The sequence below is a fragment of the Triticum urartu genome, chromosome 2A (assembly GCF_056163025.1).
Source record: "Triticum urartu cultivar PI428250 chromosome 2A, HENAU_Tu73, whole genome shotgun sequence".
NCBI classification, from domain to species: Eukaryota; Viridiplantae; Streptophyta; class Magnoliopsida; order Poales; family Poaceae; genus Triticum; species Triticum urartu.
The window spans coordinates 60,266,513-60,275,258 of NC_141874.1; positions in this window are offsets into that span (position 1 = coordinate 60,266,513).

Here is an 8,746-nt window from a genome sequence, read left to right on the forward strand (position 1 = left end):
GCCGTCCACCGGGCTCGGCGCTCACGCAACGTCTTTGTAGCTTGCCGATGCCGCTCATAGCATGCGACGACTGCACGTGGAAAGTGACGCGGCTCACTTCGGGCACGCCGAAGCACCCCGGATGGGTGTTCTTCAAATGCGAAAACGACGGGTACGTGCACTTGCGGTAGCTCATTTCATAGCTCATTCTTTAGTTCAATTGCGGCAGCTCACTTCGAGCTTGCTCATTCTTTTGTGTAGGACGATGGATGCTCATTTTGTTTTTGGGAAGGCCAATACATTGATTTGTTGATAGAAAGAAACTTAATAGATGTTGGTGCACTTCTTAGTAGAATCGAAGGCAATGATGCGGCTGCATGTGCAACTAGACGGGAAGCAATGTCTACTTCTTTCGAACCAAAGATGAAGAAAGAGGAATGCAAAATCAAGAATCCACAGATCAACAACGAATGCATGGAGAAGATATTAGTCCAACTAGTGGGAGCAGTTATGGAAGTTGAAAATCTTTTGAAATCCATACTTGTGGTTCTTGTTTTCTTTGGTTTTGCTATTCTAGCAAAGATTTGGTGATGTCTTTTGTATCTAATGTTGTTGCAAAAGCAAAGAAATGCATTATGCTAGATCAAATTAAGTTGCAAATATAGAATTTACGGGCCGGGAGGAGCTGCGCCAGATCAGACGCCGCAAAGCCGACCGTTAAAAATGGATATTCCGAGAATATCCTTTTTCACAGGTCCATTATGCAGGGTCTGCAACTATGGCCGTCCGTGCCGGTCCGCAAAGACGTTTTTGCGTGAACTGCAAACACGTTTTGCGGACCGGAAGGATGCGGGTCTGCTAGAGTTGCTCTTAGAGCAGTGAGTACATGCAGAGATCTGAACTCAGAAAAAGTAGACATCCATGCAGCATCTGATACACGAGGGGGAGCAGAAGCCAGAAGCTCAACAACAAACAACCTATTGTTGATATAAAAGCAACTTGTCCCGGGTTCGTGGACACGCTCAAGAGCATGTCCCTTAAAGCAGAAACAAGCACGCCTGATATGATCAGCACTAACCACGTCCACGCGACAGTGTTGTTTAGCTACATTCTCATCATCTACACACACTCGTGTGTACTAGAATAACAGATAAACATATACTAAAATGAAAGCCGCTTTCCTCCTTTTGCTCCATGCTTCCCTTTTCTTATCTTGTCTTGTTGCTCTTCTCGATCGATGGTGTCTTGTTTGAGTGAAAGTAAAGAAGACCTTTGATTTGATTAGCCACGAGGGATCGACCGATCGACCGATCCCGGTTTGTTTATGATGCCTACATTGCTGAAGTGAAAGGAACCGGCAGAAAAACATGGCACATCGACACTTGTAGGATGCACACCGGGGCAATGGAAGTTAGTAGTGGTAGTCTAGTGTTTGGAACCATAGAGAATGTATTCTATTAGGAATATGGTGCTTGGTCTTTTCTGCATCCTGTTAAATAATTACTTAGGCAGCATCATGGTGGTGGCTTTCCGAAGGTGAAGTTAAACTTTGCAAGCAACTTCCCGTGTGTTCCTCCTTTTCAGCGCAGATGCTCAGCTCCAGTTCCCATGCTACTAAAGAAAACACATGTGACTGAAAATGCTGATCATATATGTGCAAACTTTCAGTTAAACAAATGATGTTCGTCTCTATACTTTGGATCAAAGCATCTCGATGACTCTTGTCGCAAGAAACGGAGGGACACACACACACGTGACTAATTAGGGTCATGGACTCTGATTATTAGACCAGAAGTAAACTAATCATCTCTTGTCAAGAAGGTGGTTTGTTCTAGAACCTGGGTGACCGATCTCGATTGTTAATTCCAGCAAGTGTCTGAAAGGGCCATGCCGATTGCGGCGCCACTTGATCGATGTGTAGTACTATAGCCGGCCCGGCCGGCCAGTTGTTTAACTATCATCACACAAGTACCATTAAAAGAAATCTGGGATGTGCCACTGCTGGTGCGGGTAAGTTGTGTTCGCATCGCAGCTACATCCCTACTCCACTCAAAACCATTGGATTTTCAGTGGTTTCCACGGCATCCATGGTCATCACAGACGGCGACTCCAGCTGCACTGCACAGAACTGTGTGTCCTCTGAAGCTCTCAGACCAAGCAGCAAAATTGCCGGCCCAGATCGAGCAGCAAAATTGCCGGTGTAAATTTTTCATGTGGCTGGCAGTTCACGGAAGATGTCTGACGGCGGATAACTTAGAGAGAAGGAACTGGCCGTCAAATGGCACCTGCACACTATGCTCATCTGTCCCGGAGACTTGCTCACATCTTTTTGTGCACTGTGACTTTACCAGGCAGGTTTGGACGAGGTTCAGGGATTGGACAGGGGCAGATTTCATAATACCGGAGGTCAATTTCAGTTCTACAGAGGATTGGTGGCTGAAGGCGAGGGAGGGGATCCCAAAACCAATGAAGAAGAACTTCGATACTATTGTCATCCTTCTCCATTGGAGGATTTGGAAGGAAAGAAACGCGAGGATTTTTGACAATGTCGCTAGCTCGGCTGACAGGGTTCGGGACCTGGTAATACAGGATATCCACACATGGAGGGCAGCAGGATGCATTTGTGACCTGACGACGTGATTTAGCTGGCCTTCTTGGTCGATTTGTAGAGTCAGATGCTTCCTGTGCGGTCGAGCTGGGATGCCAGCTGTATTGTTGTAGTTATAGGTCTAGTTCTCCTAGACTGTAACCTTGTACTCTCTCTTTTTCCATCTAATAAAATACGGCCAATGGCCCTTCGTGTAAAACTGACTCTTTACTGCAAAACTGCCGTCCCAGACTACGGTCGTGTGGCAAAAACATCGAAAATGGCAGTGACATGAAGCGAGTCCAAGTCGATTCTTCTGAATCTGACTGGAACTGCTTAAAAATCTTTAGACCCTTGACTGTTCATCATCTTCAAACGCATAGAGATAACACGGCCATAAGTCCATGACATAGTACATACATATGCATTAATCAAACAAGCACTAACCCGGTGCGTTAGTAGTAACGACCGGACTGGTTGATGGCTACCCATAGCGTGTGACACCTGAATTCAGAAAGGAACCAATAGGCATTTCAGGACGGGGTTCTTGACTTGTGTGGCGTGCCGAGCCGTTAGTGCGAGACGTGGTATGGCATAAAAATAAGCAAATGGAAACGACGTCGGGGTTTGGGATGTGGTTTTTTATGGAATTATGCGCGGAGGCGAGCCGCTTGCCCGTCAAAAGGGGGAAAAGAGGGTCGTTGCAGGCGCGCGAGTTTCAATGTGAGGTCCTCGTAGAGAAGGACGTGGTGACGATGGTCGTCTTCTAGAAGGAACCCCTGCAGTTTGACTACTACTTCCTCGGTTTTTTTTTAGTTTGCATATAAAGTTTGGTCAAAGTCAAGCTTTGTAAAATTTGATTAACTTTATGTTAAAAAATATAAACATTGACAATACAAAATCAATATTATCAGATGCACCACAAAATGTATTTTCATACTATATAGTTTTAATATTGTAGATGTTCATATTTTTTTATATAAACTTGGTTAAACTTTATGTAGTTTGACTTTGACTAAATCTTATATGCGAAGTAAAAAGAAACGGAGGGAGTACTATGTGCGTACATGGATGGATGATTGGGCCGCTTATGTAAGTAGTAAGTGATCAGTGGGGTAGCAATCTTTTGTAGTGGTAAGACCGTGCGTTGAAACAAGTCGTAGTGAGAAGGAGATTTGAACATTTTTCGGACCATTCACAGCAGAAGCAGTAAAACACTTGACAAATCTAGTCGTGGCTAAGTGATCGGTGGGGTGGCAGTTTTTTTGTAGTGGTAATACTAACTACTACTACTACTAAGAGTGTAAGACTATGCGTTGAAATAATTCTTACTCCACTAAGGAGGTTTGCACTGACATTTTTCAGATCATCCACAGCAGTAAAACACTTGACAAATCTAGTCGCAGCTAAGTGATCAGTGGGGTAGCGGTTTTTTATAGTGGTAATACTAACTACTACACTACTAAGAGTGTATCTTACTCCTAAGGAGGTTTGCACTCTGAACATTTTTCAGACGACCATTCACAGCAGCAAGCAGCAGTAAAACACTGAACAAATCTAGTCATAGTCGTAGTAGTGACGGTAACAAATCTAGTCATAGTCGTCAGTGGGTTGGAGATGAACAGATTATACCATGGGAGAACATTTTCCGAGGAGGTGACATCGAGATTCTCTGACCAAAAGGGTCACATCCTGCTGCTAATCACTGAATCACTGTTCGATTGTTAGGGCATTTCTAACCAACCCTTTATCCGGCCGTTTTTTTCTCTAAATCGCACCCAGCCGATCACTTATACTGGTCAGTAGAGTAAATTTTTACTCTAGCCCTATTCCCACGAGTATATTTACTCTGGCTCGCAATGACCAAGTAAAATTATCTTCCTCTCTCTTCCTCTCCTCTGCCTCCTCTTCTTCCCCTCGCCTCGCCGTCGGCGCATCCCTAGCCTCGACCCCCCCTCCTCCCAATGGACGGACGCGGTGGCCAAAGATCCCCTCCGCAAATCCGGAGCGTCCCCAGCCTCGATCCGCCGCCCCCTCCTCCCAATGGTCGGACGCGGTGGCCGAAGGTCCCCTCCGCAAATCCGGAGCGTCCCCAGCCTCGATCCGCCGCCCCCTCCTCCCAATGGCCGGACGCGGTGGGCGGAGGATCCGGAGCGCGGAACCACCCCGCCACACCCGCGGGTCGTTGTGCGCCGCCGCTTCCTTGAGTCACCGCCGCTCACCCGATCCTCCCGCCGCCACTTCCTCGATCCGCCCGCCGCCGCGACCCTCATCCGATTCGAGGATTTTTCGGAGCTCCCTCCGCCGCAGCCGCCAACAAGGACCTACCTTGGCGTCTGATAGTGTTCGTGGGGGACGTGGGTGGTGGAAATCACGGACCGGGAGACCCGGCAACGGCGGTGGATCGGGTCGTTCCACCTAACCATGGAGTATGACCGGTGGTAGGTGAGGTACCACGGCCGCGATGCGAGGCTGAACTTCCCGTTCGGGATGGCGCCGGTCCACCTTGTCCCGCCGGAGCCGGGGGTGGTGAGCGCTCGGATGGCACGGGAGGATCAAAACGCGAGGGAGCGCCTCGAGGTGGAGGCCGCCGACAAGGCCTACATGGATGACCTCCGGAGGCAGCACCCGGAGCTCGTGGAGGCGGAGCGGGTGATATTCATCGTCAATGGCGGCGAAGTCATCGTCATCTTCGTCGACGAGGAGGGAGGCGAGGAGGAGCCTGGCGCTGAGGAGGAAGAGATCGACGTCGGGGAGTGGCGGAGCATCTTCCCTGGTGACGACGATGACGACACTGACCCAGACCTGGCTATCACTGAGGGTGGCCTCACCAGGAAGGACTGACTCGACCTCCACTTCAGCCAAATTTGGGTGTAGTTTATTTTAATTTTTTAGTGTAGTTTAATTTAAATTTAATTTTATGTTGAACTTATGTTTAATTTGGGCTGTCAAGACTATCTATGCTCAACTTATGTTGAAATGCACGCAAGTTTCGGTTGAAATTTGATTGAATTTATGCAAATTTACATTTTACTCCGCTAAGTTTAGAGGATCGGCTAGAACCGACCAAAATTTAGTGAGGTATAAATACACCACTAAGCTTTACTAGGACAGATACTCCCCTATTTTTTAGGAATCGGTTAGAAATGCCCTTATGGTGGTTTGCACTCTGAAAATTTTCCAGACGGCCATTCATTCGCAGCAGAGAAGTAGTAAAACACTTGACAAATCTTAGTCGTAGCTAAGTGATCAGTGGGGTAGCGGTTTTTTGTAGTGGTAATACTAACTGCTACTACTAAGAGTGTACGACTATGCGTTGAAATAATTCTTACACCAAAGGAGGTTTACATGCACTCTGGACATTTTTCAGGCGACCATTCAGAGCAACGAGCATCATTAAAACACATGATAAGGGTCTGTTTGGTTCCAAATAAGTCACCAACTTATAAGTCAAAAAGTGAAAAAAGTGATTTATTTTACCAAATAGACCAAACTCATAAGTTGCTCCACCTCAATTTAAAACTTATAAGTCACCTCCTTTTACGTGAGTCCCATTACCTTTACATAAAAAACAAGATGGAAACGTGTGCTCAGGTGACTTATAAGTCAGGTGACAACCAAACAGACGTGACTTATCGGAACCGCCTAAATCTAGTCGTAGTTTTGAGTCAGTCTGTCAGTGGGTTGGAGAGGAACATTTTCCGATGAGGGGACATGGAGATTCTCTGACCAAAGGGGTCACATCCTGCTGCCGATCACTGAATCACTGTTCGATTGTTGTGGTCAAGTCCGACAGGGGGGCGCAGCAACAATTTCCAAGGGCTGACAAAATTAACCAACGAGTGGAGCACTAACCATTTTCCTCATACGCGCAGTTAAAATCTCCTGCACGATTAGTTATGCCCGATTTTCTTCGAGCTCAACGACTCCTCTGACGGAGACAAGAGGTGGTGGTGGTTACCGTCGCTGATCCCGGATTCCTGACAGAGCAAATTTAAGCTGCGCCAGCAAGTAATACTCCAGGTAGTGGAGATGCTAGCCACCCCATGATCTCTGCCTTCGTACGTAGCTGCTGCGCTGTTGGGAAGCAAAATGGGTATAGTCGAATAGCACTAGTGCTACTGATCGATTGATCTAGCTAGCGCCTAGAGGAAACTGCAATAGTGACCTAGGGTAGAGACGTCGGCGATGCGATCGGATTAGGCAGAGGCATCTGCTAGCTAGCTAGCGCCTTGTGCTTGATGCTGTCTCTGCTTCCAGCAGCAGCAAACAGGCGAGCGAATCCTGCAGGGCGCTCACTGTCGCACCTTTTCATTCGTTCAATTTTGCTTCAGGTTTTGCAGTGCAGTGCTCGGCCATCTCTGTTACAGTTGATTTCAGTCCAATTCCTAACGTTTGGATGTGCATCGTCATCTGACTACGTGAGCTCCTCCTTTTCGACAGTCTTTTTTTTTTATCGACAGTCATTCTCACCCTAACCTCTGGTGGTTAATTTAGCGTTGGGCCGTCAGGTGCTAATTACCGCTGGCCCAAGCATGCATAATTGGGCCTAACTTCGTTGAGCCCATGCATGATATTTTGTTGATATTTTCTGGCGAAGTCTTCACTCTTGGGTCATCACCGACGCGGCGGCCGCGCAAGCAAGACTCCGTCGACATGCATGGAAACGCCTTCGTTGAGCATGCGTGCGCGCTTGCGTCGCTAGTGGAGGCAAAAAGCCATGGATGGCGCGGGCGCGTTCGACCGCCTAGTGTCTAGCTGGCGAGTCAGTCATGCATATGGTTCAGCCCAAAAGACTCGCGCGCCGCACCAGGGAAGCCGATCAATGGCGCCCGTGGAATGGACCGAGCTAGCTAGCTAGCTAGATAGGCCCCTGCATGCATGATGAGCGTCATGCATGGTTATGCCATCGTACCTACCAATGACATACTGTCGTCTCGTCGACATGGAGTTTGTATAGTTGGGGGTTGCATTGCTCAGAGTATGCCAGGAGTAGTGTACATGCATGCAAAGCAAAACCAGCAAAGGTGGTGTGAAACGACGTGCGTACTTGGCCTAACAATCCCCTTGGCGCAAGAAGCACGCACGCTTGGCGGGAGAACACAGTTGACGCCGCCGGCATGGCATATGCCGTGGTGACCGCGACGCCCGATGTGCGCGCTGAGACAGGGGATAATCATCAGATGCTACGTCTAGGCGTGGACAAATTAACAAGGTGAAAGAGGAGAGAAGTACTGCAGCATGTGCACTCCAACGACTTCCATGCAGTTATGCTAGGTGCAAGTGTTTCACCAAACTGTAGCTTGTTGGAAAGGGACAGACACCAGTTGACACCCTGCCGATCAGCGCCGAGCTCGTCGCGGCCCCAAGTCTTGCAGCCACCGTGCCGGCATAGCTAGCCGATTTTCCCTTGTTTGGTACGCACGTTCCTGTTAAGCACATCACATGCACGGCACCCGGCCGGCAGCTGGAGAACTCAACTTAGTGGATGGCACTTTCAGTTCAGAGTGTACTTGTGCAGCAGTACGTCCACTACTCAGACGCCCCATGGACGCATGGTTTGGCAGCTTTGATTGCATTCGCGTGTTTGAATTCAGGGGAGAAGAAACACGGCCTACATACGTCGGCCACACACAATCACGAAAACTATCCAAAACAAAGGGGAGACTGTGACTACCACTACATGCCTTCAAATTTTTGCCAAAGCCCCAGCTGAGCTCGTCGTCGTTGCATCACTGTAGCTCATGTCAATAATGGACAACATCAAGAAATACAAACACTGAAACATCTGCAAAGACCCGCCCGTAGATAAACAATCGTAGACCGCGCACGCACGACGGAGATTGGCAAACTTGCCAACAATATCAGCCGGGAGGGGGGGCACACCGGTCTAGACGAAGCAGCCGCGCTAGTATCGCCAGACCAGGCCTATGTTGACAGATGACACAGATAACCAACCCGTTATACATGAAGAACAGTGGCGACAAAACTCCGAGGATCCACAACAGCGCCGCACCAAGCGTCATCGAGACATGATTAGAGTTGGGGGACTTTTATTCAAAACAACACTGCAATCACCGTCGGAACGTCGCCACCTTGATCCAAAAATGACACAAAGAACGAGAGAAGAGGCTCCCTCCCCTCTGCCACACGACGCCAGAGCAATGGGTGAAGGTGGAG